The 16231-nt window shown below is 46.8% G+C and overlaps 1 long non-coding RNA gene across 6 annotated transcripts in view; it reads left to right on the top strand.

Moving 5' to 3' along the window:
- The first annotated feature begins 3521 nt into the window (after positions 1-3521).
- Positions 3522-16231, top strand: part of LOC144888179 (uncharacterized) — a 59872-nt gene continuing 47162 nt past the window's right edge. Inside the window, exons 1-3 of one of the 6 annotated variants that reach the window (XR_013623223.1) lie at positions 3522-3778; positions 12306-12372; positions 12571-12669. This is a non-coding gene — a long non-coding RNA (uncharacterized LOC144888179). Of the gene's footprint in view, positions 3918-11683; positions 12670-16231 lie in introns of those variants that run through there. The other 5 variants (XR_013623224.1, XR_013623225.1, XR_010984104.2 and 2 more) reach the window with 5 other exon arrangements.

Genomic DNA, 16231 nt, shown 5'->3' with positions numbered 1-16231 from the left:
GTTCAACCGGAACGAAACAAAACTTCCCACCTGAATGATGTGGCCATTTGCTCCTGGAGCCTGTACGTCACTTTGATGTGCGCTCATCATTTCTTCATCTCGTGTTATTCAAATTTCTCTAATTCCGAAACGTTTGTGAACCGTGGCGAGTATTCGAGGCGAAAGTGCATCAAAAAACCCAAATATGGTGGAAATTAAAGATGACTTTAGTTTCCCTTTTAAAGAAGTCTGCTCTACTCTTCTTTCTCCCCGTTTCGATTACCCCAGTTTGCTCACGTGCACGAATAGTCTGCACTTTGTCTTCTACACAACTCGTGGCGTTTCTTAGACATTTTCACGTGCCGTGAGACGCCACGTAAGATAAACGAATGGCCTGAAACGGACAGATGGCCTTGAAGACTCGCTTTGGCCATGAAAACAAACCATGTGACTGGCAGTGGTTGGATCACGTGTTTAGTTCTGCTGTTACAAAGCGAAAAAAGTTTATTGGTTAAAAATATATTTTTGGAAGACAGCAGTTACTATTATGAGGGGTTTTCTAAGGCAGCAATCAGTGTATTTGGCATAATAGGTGAGGGTCAAGTTAATGGGTCTTGGGGGTGAGGAGGAAATGTGGTTGGGGTTTTTATGGAAATAGTCTTGTTGTAGTAACTATTCCAAACAATTGTGGAATGATAAATGAAGATATTCCAGTTTTGGATGATTCACCGAGGCTCAGCACACATTTGTCTTCAGCAGTGTTAAGACGATAGAGCTTTAACCAAAAATATAAAAATTGATGAAGGATTAATCAGTCGACGACCTTCTGTTACCACATCAGTGTTATGTATAAGCTTTCCAGTCTCGAGTTTAAAAGTGAGGAAAAAAGAAGAACGAACTCCATCTCTTAATCCTCAAACATTGTGCCAATGTGTTTTTTTAAGATTGGTGTGTGTACCCACCACCCTGCCTGGTCATTACAATTTGAGATCACTAGTTCTGTGAGGGTCTGGTTAGTCTTCTTATTTTAATTTTTTTTTTTTTGACCACCCTTGTGTCCGACCATGTGTGTGACTTTCGCTTTGAATTACATGTTGTGTGCTATAACACCCTCCCTCCCCCCTGGTGTCCACTACCGAAAAATGTTTAGCCCTCGAGTTTCATCGCCATTTCATGTCTTCCAATCTCCAGCCCCCTGCCTGCCCTCAACCCTCTCCTCCCCTTCAAATTTCTTTCCGTGTGCATCCGTTGCCCTGGCAAACTTTTGGTCTTATTGTATTGGCTCTCCTCTACCTGATGTTCCACAGGTAGTCGCACCCACCACCTCCTGTCAAGCTGCTTGAGACCTGCTTTTAATTTTTGAGCATTTGGGGGTTTTTTTTGTCGTTTTTTAAAAACGAGATGTGCGTGTGCACACCTTTGTACGTGCACCCTAAGTCACGGCGTATCGCGAAGTGATGTGTACATCTTCATGCGATCCACGTTCGGGACATTTAGTCCGATTGGTCTCATTTGTGAACCATAAGCTGAATGGTCTCTAGACACGAACGCCGATTTGTTGTAGTGTTAACCGGTTTTGTACTTTGGAGCGATGGATGCTCTCTCTTTGTTGTTGATGTGAACATCCAAGCACAGGTTTTGTCAGAGTGCTGAAGTAACTTTGTTGTATCATAGGTTGTACATAAACCTTGTACATAGCCTTTGTTGCAAATGACTTTTAAAATGCTGCCAGCTTTTTATTATTATTATTATTGTAATAAGAACTTGTTATTATATTTTACTTTATTTTTATGTTTATGATTGTTTATTCCAAACTTTTTATTCTCAAACACTGCTTGCCTTATCTTGTAGCAAGAGGCTACCCTTCCTAAAACACAAGTTTGTCCCATATCTGTCCTTTGGGTTCCCCAATTCCCAATGCTCCATTTCGATCTCTTCCTCATCACAACTTCCAATCCCAACTCGCCCCTGAACTTTCTCTGTTTTGCGGCTTCTTGCTCCAACGGTACACTGACGGTGGTGGTGTAGTGACGGTTTGCCAACGTGGCTTGTGAAGAGGCTAATGGGTCATCTGGTGCATGCGATTGTCTGTGTCCATGAAAGAAACCGATAAGCTTCCATTTTGGTGCGAGTATCATTGCGCCCGGAGACGGAGCGGCGACCCGTCCGGCGCCGGGTCCTCGATTCTCTCTGAAAACGGAGTGTGGTGATGGACCGATGACCATTAGGGCACCGTTGTCCCAAAACCGTCACCCCAAAGGTCAATTGTGTTGGAATATATCGGAATGTTTGAAGCTTTATGATTATTTTTTTAATTTCAACTTTTTTGCACGAAAAAGTTTGCGCAGCTCGATTTTCCTAGGCGCACTTGTCATTCGAAAAGTTTCCTTGCCGAAGAGTTTTGTTTGAGCACAATTAGTGATATATATATACATATATATATATATTTATTTTTATTTGTATTTTTACAATCTCTCATGTTGGTGAGAATCTCTGTTCGGCGTTTTTTGAGTGTTGTGCTGTGCACGATTGTTTGGTTCATGATTACGTTGTCTCTCCGTCCTTTGAATGTGTTACAACCACCACCCACTACACCTACCACTCCTTTACCCCCACCACCCTGTGTTTGACCCTGCCTTGATGTTACAATCACCGCAACGAACCTGCGCTTTTGAATTTTGATATATGGCATTTTGAAGATGTACAGTTGTGTGGAACACGTCTCAATAAAGTATTACTCCACGTGCTCGTTTGTTGTTGTTTTTTAAACGCTTGTTGTTTGTTGTTGCCTCAGGCGCGTCTTACATCTGGCAAATAAAATACATTTACTTCTTCGTGCAGGTGTATGATTCAAATTGGCGCCCCTTTATATAAACTTTTCTAGAGCATTACTTGGTTCCTCCTAAGAACACAAGGGTAGTACAGGATGCACACGAGATTTTTTTGAATGGCCTTTGTTTTCTTTTGTTCGACATTTTCTACAAGCTCTAGAAAAGTCCCTTCTTTCCTCTACTTTGCCACATTTCTTTCCATAGTCCAAATGTCCATTTCCATTTGGACAAATTCCATTTCTTTCCATACACCTTTACATAAAGGGGTCTTGTCTATGCCCCTGCCATTTTACCCACAGGAACAATAGGTAAGGATGGGATGGATGCTCCAGCGCAATCAGTTATAAATCGAATTACGTCAAACTTTTGAATGACGACACGTCGCACGTGAGCACACGATTGATGACGTCATCACCGCAAGTGGTTTGTAATTTGTCGAATCGCTCACCCAAATTGTGTTTAAGACGGTGAACGTTATATTTATTTTATATTTGGTTTTATTTAATCATAAGACTTGAAAGTAGCGTCGACGGCGCCACGTGTTGATTCGAGCCGAAGTTCGAATCCAAACGAGGGACGACGTGCCGCGATTAAGCGTGGACGCTAAGCGGGTCTGAAGGGCCCTTAAAGCAGAGCGATTTGAAACAGGAAGTTCGGAGGAAAAGTGGAATGAAGGAGAGAAGATTTAAACTCGCAGGCAGTTACCCAGCAGCCCCCGCGCCCTAACGGATTCAAACTGCCGCGCGTTTCGGCGCCATTTTCGATTGATGGCGAAGGCGGGTCGATTTTTCGCCGCCGCTCGGGACCGCACGGTCGTGCAAGGAGACCTCCGACGGGACCGGGAACCGCTCGAAAAATCGAAGAAAAATTCCAGGAACATTCGTGCCGAGGCAGCAGTCCCGGCCGCGTCCCGTTCGCCCGCAAGACGGCCGAACTCGACGGCGCCTATTGCGGGCAATGGAGCGTCCGTGAGTAAACAGGGATCCCAGGGCTCCGCTCGCCCGGGGACCCGCAGGCCCTCCCGGAGCAGGTCATGAGCACGAACCCCTCACCCCGGGGAGATGAAACATTCGCTTTTTCCATTTCTCCCTCTCATTGACCTCTCTGGTGAGCTTTGGATAGACCGGCGGCTCCCGCTCGCTTTTTCTCAGCCGGATTATTGAGCCCTCGGCACCCGATCTCTTCCTCTTTATTTTTCCTTTCATCCCGAAACACGTCGTTTCCCTCTTGTTACCTCACAAAACGGTCTTTAATTTCCTTTTGCACGTCCCCTGACGCTGACTTCGCGCCTTTTGCGAACCGAACGGCCCTTTCACCGGCCAGACTAATTGTTGTGCCGATTTGTGGCGCGATGGCGATGTTAATAAAGCGAACAACGACGCCCAATAATGCGAATGGCGTGGCGAAAATGAGGGAAACCTTTGTCTGGTCGAAGGTTTTTACCGCGACGACCGAGCTAGAGGGTTCGATCCGTGCGACGAGATCGACGCGCTGGAGACGGACAGAGACGCGCTCCCCTAGAGCTTCGTGACAAAACTTTTATTTCTTATTCTTATTCCTGTCATCGGGCTTTCGTTCACTTGACTTCTCTAAAACACGTCACGCAAAGCGAAACGGAACAGCGAGAGATAGACGGGGCAGAGAGACAAATAGACGGAGCGAGGAGACAGACGGGGCAGAGAGACAAATAGACGGAGCGAGGAGACAGACGGGGCAGAGAGACAAATAGACGGAGCGAGGAGACAGACGGGGCAGAGAGACAAATAGACGGGGCAGAGAGACAAATAGACGGGGCAGAGAGACAAATAGACGGGGCAGAGAGACAAATAGACGGAGCGAGGAGACAGATGGGGCAGAGAGACAAATAGACGGAGCGAGGAGACAGACGGGGCAGAGAGACAAATAGACGGAGCGAGAAGAGGGGGCAGAGAGACAGACGGGGCAGAGAGACAGACGGGGCAGAGAGACAGACGGGGCAGAGAGACAGACGGGGCAGAGAGACAGACGGGGCAGAGAGACAAATAGACGGAGCGAGGAGACAGACGGGGCAGAGAGACAAATAGACGTAGCGAGGAGACAGACGGGGCAGAGAGACAAATAGACGGAGCGAGGAGACAGACGGGGCAGAGAGACAAATAGACGGAGCGAAGAGACAGACGGAGCGAGGAGACAGACGGGGCAGAGAGACAAATAGACGGAGCGAGGCGGCAGAGAGACAAATAGACGGAACGAGGAGACAGACGGGGCAGAGAGACAAATAGACGGAGCGGGGAGACACGGGGCAGAGAGACAAATAGACGGAGCGAGGAGACAGACGGGGCAGAGAGACAAATAGACGGAGCGAGGAGACAGACGGGGCAGAGAGACAAATAGACGGAGCGAGGAGACAGATGGGGCAGAGAGACAAATAGACGGAGCGAGGAGACAGACGGGGCAGACAGACAAATAGACGGAGCGAGGAGACAGATGGGGCAGAGAGACAAATAGACGGAGCGAGAAGAAGGGGCAGGGAGGGAAAGACGGGACAGAGAGAAATAGACGGGGCAGAGAGACAAATAGACGGAGCGAGAAGAGGGGGCAGGGAGGGAAAGACGGGACAGAGAGAAATAGACGAGTAGAAAGACATAGACGGAGCGGGGAGACAGACGGGGCAGAGAGACAAATAGACGGAGCGAGAAGAGGGGGCAGGGAGGGAAAGACGGGACAGAGAAATAGACGGAGCGGGGAGACAGACGGGGCAGAGAGACAAATAGACGGAGCGAGGAGACAGACGGGGCAGAGATACAAATAGACGGAGCGGGGAGACAGACGGGGCAGAGAGACAAATAGACGGAGCGAGGAGACAGATGGGGCAGAGAGACAAATAGACGGAGCGAGGAGACAGACGGGGCAGAGAGACAAATAGACGGAGCGACAAGAGGGGCAGGGAGGGAAAGACGGGACAGAGACAAATAGACGGAGCGACAAGAGGGGCAGGGAGGGAAAGACGGGACAGAGACAAATAGACGGAGCGACAAGAGGGGGCAGGGAGGGAAAGACGGTACAGAGAGAAATAGAGGGGGCAGAGAGAAATAGACGGAGCGAGGAGACAGACGAGAGAGAGAGAGACAGACACAGAGACAGACACAGAGACAGACAACAACACAACAACAAGAGAAAAACAGACTTGGCAAGGAGAGAGAAAAAGACAGGACAGACACACGATGTGGATTGAGAGACAACTTCAATCGGCCTTTTCACCATGTGTTCCGCGAATAAGCTTTCTTGGGAGTGGGAACACGCACACACTTGCACACACCTACCATCCTTGTGTCTCGTTTAACCTTTCCCCGTGTGTTTTTAACACACCGACATACACTTGCACACACCTACATACACTTGCACACACCTACATACACTTGCACACACCTACATACACTTGCACACACTTGCACACACCTACATACACTTGCACACACCTACATACACTTGCACACACCTACATACACTTGCACACACCTACATACACTTGCACACACCTACATGCACTTGCACACACCTACATACACTTGCACACACCTACATACACCTACATACACTTTCACACACCTACATACTTACATACACTTTCACACACCTACATACACTTGCACACACATACATACACTTGCACACACCTACATACACTTGCACACACCTACATACACTTGCACACACCTACATACACTTGCACACACCTACATACACTTGCACACACCTACATACACTTGCACACACCTACATACACTTGCACACACCTACATACACTTGCACACACCTACATACACCTACATACACTTACACACACCTACATACACTTTCACACACCTACATACCTACATACACTTTCACACACCTACATACTTACATACACTTTCACACACCTACATACTTACATACACTTTCACACACCTACATACTTACATACACTTGCATAAACTTTCACACACCTACATACTTACATACACTTACATACACTTTCACACACCTACATACTTACATACACTTTCACACACCTACATACTTACATACACTTTCACACACCTACATACTTACATACACTTGCATACACTTTCACACACCTACATACTTACATACACTTACATACACTTTCACACACCTACATACTTACATACACTTGCATACACTTTCACACACCTACATACTTACATACACTTGCATACACTTTCACACACCTACATACTTACATACACTTGCATACACTTTCACACACCTACATACTTACATCCACTTGCATACACTTTCACACACCTACATACTTACATACACTTTCACACACCTACATACTTACATACACTTACATATACATCTGTATACACATGAGCATACATTTATACAAAGTCTACATACAGGATTTACATAAAGTAATTCAAACTTCAACCGTTTGTGACGTTTTAATAACGAAGATGCTGCAACAACAAAAAGTCTGATGCATTGTCTCGTTTGTCCTGCTCTGCTCCTTGGGGTTTGTTTGTCCATCTCTGATCTTTGGGGTTCGTTTGTCCATCTCTGATCCTTGGAGTTCGTTTGTCCATCTCTGATCCTTGTGTCTTGTTTGTCCATCTCTGATCCTTGTGTCTCGTTTGTCCATCTCTGATCCTTGGGGTTCGTTTGTCCATCTCTGATCTTTGGGGTTCGTTTGTCCATCTCTGATCCTTGGAGTTCGTTTGTCCATCTCTGATTCTTGGGGTTCGTTTGTCCATCTCTGATCCGTTTGTGACGGATTTGATCAGTTTGTGACGTGTGGATTTGATCCGATCATCTCTGATCCGTTTGTGACGGTCGTTTGTCCATCTCTGATTCTTGGGGTTTGTTTGTCCATCTCTGATCCTTGTGTCTCGTTTGTCCTCTCTGATCCTTGTGTCTCGTTTGTCCATCTCTGATCCTTGGGATTCGTTTGCCCATCTCTGATCCTTGGGGTTCGTTTGTCCATCTCTGATCCTTGAGGTTCGTTTGTCCATCTCTGATCCTTGGGGTTCGTTTGTCCATCTCTTATACTTGCGGTTCGTTTGTCCATCTCAGATCCTTGAGTCTCGTTTGTCCATCTCTGATCCTTGACTCGTTTGTCCATCTCTGATCCTTGTGTCTTGTTTGTCCATCTCTGCTCATTGTCTCATTTGTCGAACTCTAATCCTTGGGGTTCGTTTGTCCATCTCTGATCCTTGTGTCTCGTTTGTCCATCTCTGATCCTTGGGGTTTGTTTGTCCATCTCTGATCCTTGGTGTTCGTTTGTCCATCTCTGATCCTTGGGGTTCGTTTGTCCATCTCTGATCCTTGGGGTTCGTTTGTCCATCTCTGATCCTTGGGGTTCATTTGTTTATGTCTGATCCTTGGGGTTTGTTTGTCTATCTCTGATCCTTGTGTCTTGTTTGTCCATCTCTGCCCATTGTCTCATTCGTCCAACTCTAATCCTTGGGGTTCGTTTGTCCATTTCTGATCCTTGTCTCGTTTGTCCATCTCTGATCGTTGGGGTTCGTTTGTCTATCTCTGATTCTTGGGGTTCATTTGTATATCTCTGATCCTTGGGGTTCGTTTGTCCATCTGTGATCCTTGGGGATTTGTTTGTCTATCTCTGCTACTTGTGTCTCGTATGTCCATCTCTGCTCTTTGGGGTTTGTTTGTCCATCTCTGATCCTTGGGGTTCGTTTGTCAATACCCGATCATTGTGTCTCGTTTGTCCATCTCTATTCCTTGGGGTTCGTTTGTCCACGTTCCATCCTTCTCTCGTTTGCCCTCTCTGATTCTTGTGGCGTTTGTCCACATCTGATCCTTGTCTCATTTGTCCATCTCAAATCCTCGTGGTTCGTTTGTCCACTTCTGATCCTGGATGTTTTTTTTTTGTCCATCTCCTGATTCTTTGATTGTTTGCTTTATTGGTGTGTGAAGTGAAGTAAGTTGAGCTTCAGTACGATTTGAATGAGAATCGACCAAAAGTTTTGTCTAAGTTCGGATAACGATGGCGGAGCTTGGGCTGTGTCGGACATTCGCGAGCAACACGCAGGTTGTTCCGTTCGCTTGGGGTTTTTAACCTTGCCCCGTTGTTGTGCCATCAGTATGACGGAGTGTTGTCCTTCCTCGATATGATGTGATCGATGTCATCGTTTCCGTGCGTCTTCACATCGAGCGGACTCCTGGTTGCCTAAAACAGAATCCATTTCCATGCCGCAGCACTTTTATCCCCCCACTCCTCCCCCTCGATGTCATGTCGCTCCCCCGACCCCGTTTCCCCAAGTCCGGACAGGCGATTCCGAAACTGTGAGCCAGTTTAGAAACCCGTGTTATAATCTTCGCTACATCGTTTTGCATTCAGAATGTGATGGTAGTTCGTGAATGCACATTGGATTGAGATTCGATTCTGAATTCAACCCGCTGGTTGCATCTTTATTGCGGTCCGGCGATGCCATTGATCCGGTGCCCCTGCACATCGTTCAGGGTTCGGGGTGCTGGCAATAACACCCCCTACGAGCAATAACACCCCCTACGAGCAATAACACCCCCTACGAGCAATAACACCCCCTACGAGCAATAACACCCCCTACGAGCAATAACACCCCCACGAGCAATAACACCCCCAACGAGCAATAACACCCCCTACGAGCAATAACACCCCCTACGAGCAATAACACCCCCTACGAGCAATAACACCCTCTACGAGCAATAACACCCCCTACGAGCAATAACACCCCCTACGAGCAATAACACCCCCTACTCGTGCAGGACACCATGAGATCTTTAATGACCAGTGCTGCCAGATGGGTTCTCCGGCTTAACTTCCACCAAATGCTTGGCCCACTGGTTGGTGCCTCGCTCTGCATGCGAAGTACCAGGGCGGCAATGTATACCTGGCTCGGGATTCGAAGCAGGACGAGACGGCCTCAAGCGCGCTTACCTTTAGCCTTTCCTGACGGATCGTTGCAATAGTAGTCGCAATGATGGACATCACAACGGAGTTTGGTGTAAGAATAAAAAAAATTTAAACCCGCTCGCTATTTCAGCAGTGTGTGCAGATCGATTTTGCAGACACTTTTCTTTAAGGTGCTTTGTCCGCCCTTCCAAAGCACCTTTTATTTAACTACCTCTACGCCCGCTCGCTGAGTTCTGAAAGTTTAGTGTGCGTGTGAATGTGCAAGTCAGGATAGTCGGCTTGGTTTTGTTAGCCTCGCATTAAATGGTCGGGCTATTGAAACGTGTCTGTGCGAGTCCACACGCAGACGCGCTTCGATTTTGATCGTTAATTTTCAGATCTCAGGTAGTGATCTATTTACCCACCGGCTCTGCGTTGTTAAATGCTCAATGTTGCTTGATTTGTTCTTTTTTTTCCTCCTCTGATGTCCCAGGTATTTTGGAAAAGAGAAACTGTCCCACAATAAACAATTCGCATCACATTCCTTAATTTCCTTTCATTCAGGTCCCATTTCAGGTATCCTTGGTAAGTTTGTTTGGGTAGTTATTTTGGGGTTTTCTTCCATTGCACTCATCTTGTACCTCTCCCCTTTTCTCTCATTCCCATCTCGAAAATGTACTTGCAACCCTGAGAATGTTTGAGACTTGTCATTCCCAATGTACTTGCCCGATACTGCCTGCCAGTGCATCACTTCTTAACTTTGATTTTGAATTGATCAACTGACTTGCTGCGCTTGTACCGGTTGTAGTCGCATTCGGTATTGTTGGTGTTCTTAATTTATTTATTTTTTTGAGCTGCTTCATCTGGCAAACCTCCTACCAAGTGAGCCCTGCAATTACTAATGGAGGCATTAATTGTGGTTGTCGCTGTCTAAACCAGGTCCTGTTGCTTGCCAAGATTGCCCGCATCAAAAGTGGCCGCGTTTATGGAAATTGTGCGGCCCAGCCGTTACTCAGAGACTTACACCTGCACCGTCCGTTCCGTTTCTTCCCCCTCGATGTCCGATGCTCGTGTAGTCACGTGCGGAACGTGAAAAGCCGATAGAATCGACACCTGTTGCCCGTCGACCCACTACGGGCTCTTGAGATTTAGTGGCGAAAGCGTTTGATCGACTCGCTTGTTCAATCGCCCGTTTATGGGCCGCAGCAAACGTCACCTGGAAGAACCGTTGCGAGCAAACGTCCGGTAAAAGAAAATGGGAGCAAGCTCGCTTCGATCCAGGGATGAGAATATGTAATAGAGATAGGTGAGAGGGTTTGACCAGGTGCCGTTTGCTGTTAACTGCTTCAGCTCTCACCTTGGCTTTGCATCCCAGTGAATCCATCGCTGCTTCCTGGTCCGTTTTGGAAATGGGAAAGGAAAAAATTGCTCTAATTTGACAATGGTCGAGTGAGTGTACGTGCAGCTGCGTCTTTTGTGTCGTGCTTTAATGGCACGTTACCATGGCCTGTGGCCTCTGGTGCTTGTTTGCCGTGACTGTCTCATAGGCACCTGGCACCTGCCAGGCAGGGGTTAGGGGGGGGGGGGGGGGGGAGGGCTCGTCCCATATCGATCGCTTATGCTGAGATTTAGATTGGCCGAGGTGTATCCTGTGTGTTCGGCTAACTGTGCTGCTAAGCATAGGCCTCAGCGACGGTGGAGTGATGAAACGCAAATGTTTGTCGCGTTCTCTCTTCCCACAAGGTTCATTTCCTCGGTCGTGATCGACCATGCCGGGTTTTACATGGGATGGCAGTTCTTTTGGCCGTCGCCACACAGAGGCCGTTTTTGTCCTGCTGAGCGGCGAGTAAAGGCCGCGTCCTGTGTGAGAACGTCTCCGCACAGTAACCTGCTGCGTTGTTACTCGGTGTTTGGCTGCGCATCGAACGAGGTTGTGGGGGAGTAGGGGGGCGGGGGTTGGGGGAGGGTGGGGAAGGGTTCAGGGCAACGAGTGCCCAAAAGCGCGCACAAAAGCAACGTTATAAAATCAACCCCATGTCGGTATCGATAGGAATCGGGAGCGTGTCTTGGTGATGACAAAAAATAAAACGTCTACGATCCAGGGAGCTTGGCATAAGATCAAGGTGGGAAAGTGACGTCGGGCGTGACGCAATTACAGCTCTTGGTATTGGTGCTGGGAGATCTAGCCAATGGAGTTTGCTTGTATTGGCCTCTTCCCACCTTCACTGGACAAGCAGGCGATGAGTTGAAGTGGAAGAGTGCATGATAAGAGGAGGAAATTGTTCATTTTGTTTCCATTTTAAAGTCCATATTGGTCCGTCTTTGTCAAAAGGTGTTGGCGTTAGCTTGGGGGAGGGGCTAGATGAGTGAAGGGGGAGGAGTGGGGACTATATTAAGCACTATAGCAATGGCCAAATCCAAAAACAAGTTTAAAAAAAGATTTATTATAATAATGGACCGAGTTGGTGAAATGGAGGCGGGCATTGGAGTTATTGGTTAGAGATGGGCGTGATCTGAAGTCAGCTGCTGTAAACATGGAGGCTGTTGGCTGAAGGTGCTGGCTGAACTCCCTGAATTTAAAAAATAATAATGTTTTTTTTTTTTCTTTATAGGAGTGCTTGGTTTGAGAGGGAAAGGAGCTTCCTCACAAGCCAAACTGCCCTTACTCGAGTGCATGAGGTGGCGCGCCAGTTGGCATCTTGCCCGCTTCTTCCTGCCTTGCCACCATAGTGTGCACGGCCTTTCGCTTGCTTGTCCAGTGGGCCTTTATTTTATTTTTCTCTACCCTTTGTGTATCGCTATCTCCTCTCTGATTTACTCACACAACATCCCTTCTTTATTTCACGATATCATTCCTTTATTTTGTGTCTGCCCAAGTCCAACCAAGCATTGGGGCATCTTTGTGGCCCTGTCTTCTGGCCAAATCTTTTCGCTGAACCAGACGCAGCCGGCGAGAATGGTCTTCTGTGCAAGGAGGTAAGAAGGCCAAATTGGCCAGCACTCTTTAAATTCGACATTTTCTGTGGATGCTTTTGTTTTTCTTTAAGCCATCCTTGCATACTTTAAAGTGCCCATATACCTCAATCACGAGCATAATCCTGATGAGTGTTTCTTTTTCTTTATTGTAATAATTATTTAGTCTTTACCATATGATTTTTGTTTGAGTGGTTGGAGAGGGATTGTCCAATCAATATCTGCCCGATTTTGCACTTCTTTGTTGAGATGACACAAAGACTGATCAAAACGACATGCTGCCAAGGTGTTTGTGTTATTTTGTGAAAATAAATTATCTGTAGTGCATTTACCCAAGCAGCCCAATAGTTTTTTCATTTTGACTTTTTTATAATGATTAGCTCTGCTACATGCATACCACTTCCCTCAAATCCAAACAGTGTATTTTGGATGCAAAATTTTGTTGATGTGTGATTGTACACCAATCCGTTAAAACTGTACCTTGAAAAATTGTAACAAAATAAAAAAAACTTTGTGTATTTTTTTCCACCTTTGTGTATTCCACCAACGACCTTCTCCTCTCCTCTGACGCTGGCAACCTCAACATTCTCGTCCTCCTCGACCTCAGCGCTGCCTTTGACACCATCGATCACACTATCCTCCTCACCCGACTTGAATCCACCTTTAACGTTACCGGCACTGCCCTCTCTTGGATTAAATCATACCTCTCTGACAGATGCCAGTTCATCTCCATCAATAACTGCAAATCCCCCACTGCTCCCCTCCCCCAAGGTGTCCCCCAAGGTTCAGTTCTTGGCCCCCTCCTCTTCATCCTTTACCTGTCCCCCCTCGGTCACTTAATCCGCCGTCATGGTCTCCAATTCCACTGCTTCGCCGATGACATCCAGCTTTTCATCTCCACCAAGTCCGTCTCCACCGACACCCACTCTATCCTGACAAACTGCATCACTGAAATAAAATCCTGGCTTCAAATCAACTTCCTCAAGCTTAACTGTGATAAATCTGAAATAATCATCATTGGCCCAAAAACGCTCACAAAATCCACCCATAACTTTGCCCTCAACATCGACGGTATCCCAGTATCCACCTCCCCTCACATCCGGAATCTTGGCGTCATCTTTGACCAAACCCTTTCCTTCGACAAATACACTAAACAGATCACAAAGTCAGCCTTCTTTCACCTGAAAAACATTGCCCGTCTCCGCTCATCCCTCTCCTCCACGGCTGCAGAAACCCTCATCCACGCCTTCATCACCTCCCGTCTGGACTACTGCAATAGCCTCCTCTATGGTTCACCCTCAAAAATCACCAATAAACTCCAATACATTCAGAACTCCGCTGCCCGTCTACTCACCCATTCCCGGACCCGTGACCACATCACCCCCGTCCTTTACAAGCTTCACTGGCTCCCCATCCCCCAGAGAATCCAGTACAAAATCCTCCTCTTGACATACAAAGCCCTCCATAACCTGGCCCCATCCTACCTGGCTGACCTCCTCTCCAGACACACTCCCACCCGCAACCTCCGCTCTGCTGGTACCAACCTCCTGACCCCCTCCATCCGGACCAAATTCAGATCCTGGGGGGACAGGGCCTTCTCCATCGCTGCTCCCACCCTCTGGAATTCACTACCTCACACCATCAGAGACTCCTCCACACTCACCACATTCAAAACATCACTAAAGACCCACCTGTTCAACACTGCATTCAACATTCAACCCACAGCATTTAACCCCTGACTATCTCTTCTCCTTCTCCCTCCTTTTGCTTTAAATATTTCCCTATTGATTCTTGTCTTTTTGCAATTGTTGTTTTCATGTATTGTTATGCATTATGTTTGCCACTCTGTCAAAGCGCCTTTGGGCTTCTGGAAAAGCGCTATACAAAATAAATGAATTATTATTATTATTATTATTTTAATTATTTTGGGACTTTTTCCACACCCAAATACAGTTTTTACACAAAGCCAACTCGCTTCCTGTTGTTGGCATCCTCCCTTGCCTCATGTACCCAGCTACTGTATGAATTTGCGGATGTGTTTTCCAAAATGGCGTCGAAGGGAAAGGATTGTGACTGGCCGTGCGATCCAACGAAGACCCACATGTATTGTGGTAGATAACAGATGCCATGAATATGAGCAAGTAGTTTTGAAAAAGGCGACGAACGTGCTTAACAAAAGCAAGCTATGGATTTCCCTCCCTGAACTGTATGTTGTATGGAGGTGTTTACATGGTCATCTCTGCTTTTGAAGCCCCTGCATGTACGTTCAGGGGCAGACTTGCCATATTTTGCAGCATATAGATCGATATTTTTTTCCCCCCAAAGTCTGGGCCTCAGCTTGTACTCAGAATCGACTTATCTGTGGTTTTAGACATTGAATTGCATAAACGAAAAAAAATTGCAGAGTGTGATATTTTCTGAAATATATTGTGTAATTGTTCATTTAAAACGCACTACAGCAAGTTTCCACTTTACGTCGTGGATGCATTCCTAGAAAGTACGATGTTAAGCAAATCGAAGTTAAGCAGACGAGATATTTCCATGGGTGTAGTGTTATCATGGAGGGGATGCATTCTTGGGGCACATTTTCGGTCACCATAACTTTAATTTAATTTAACTATATATTAGGGACACGTATTAAAATATCAATACAAACAACAACAACAACAACAGGCATTTTAAGGCCATTTTCCCTGCAAGAGTGGGGGTTAGCCTTGCAGTCCCCATGACAATCTTCTCCATTTTGCCCTATTTTCTGCATCTCTCCTTGTTAACCCCCTTGCCCGCATTTCTTCTTCCACCATCTTTAGCCAAGTCTTTCTCGGTCTTCCCCGTCCTCTACTTCCTTCTACATTCATTTCCATCACTCTTCTCAACCAGTCACTTTCATCCTTCCTCAACACATGACCAAACCATCTCAACCTGTTCCTCTTCACAGCATCAATCACAGGCTCTATTCCCATCATCTTTCGCAATTCATCATTTGTCTTCCTCTCTCTCAACGATACTCCGCACATCCGTCGAACCATTCGCATTTCCACCCTTTCCAGCCTTCGTTGCTGCTCTACGTTCATTACCCATGTCTCGCTCCCATAAATCATAACACTTCTCACACATGCAGCATACACCTTTCCCTTCAGCTTCAACGCCACTCCCCTCCTCGTCAGCGCGCCACTCAGTTCCCGAAACTTCTTCCATGCACATCTCACTCCAGCAACCGTTGTCGAGTCTGATCCACCTTCTCCATTCAGCATGTCTCCTTGGTAACAAAATGTTTACACACCTTCCAGCCTCATGCCGTCTGCAAGATCCAACTCAACATTTCCTCCATCTGCAGCTCCCTCTGTGCACACCTTACACTTGAATGTAGCTGCCACACTGGTTAATGACCCTCTCAAACCACTACATTTTTGATGAACCCACTCAGTGCACATTGTACATTGAATGGAATTCACTCCGACACCCTTCCTGCACACAGCACACGGCCACTTCCCAGTTCTTTCCACCTCACCACATGCTTTACCACTTGTCATCACCTTCGTTTTTCCGATATTCACCTTCAGAC

This window comes from Myxine glutinosa, chromosome 4, assembly GCF_964187855.1.
Source record: "Myxine glutinosa chromosome 4, kmMyxGlut1.1, whole genome shotgun sequence".
Taxonomy (NCBI): domain Eukaryota; kingdom Metazoa; phylum Chordata; class Myxini; order Myxiniformes; family Myxinidae; genus Myxine; species Myxine glutinosa.
Note: the sequence above shows the minus strand (reverse complement) of the source record. Positions and strands in the feature narration are given on the sequence as shown.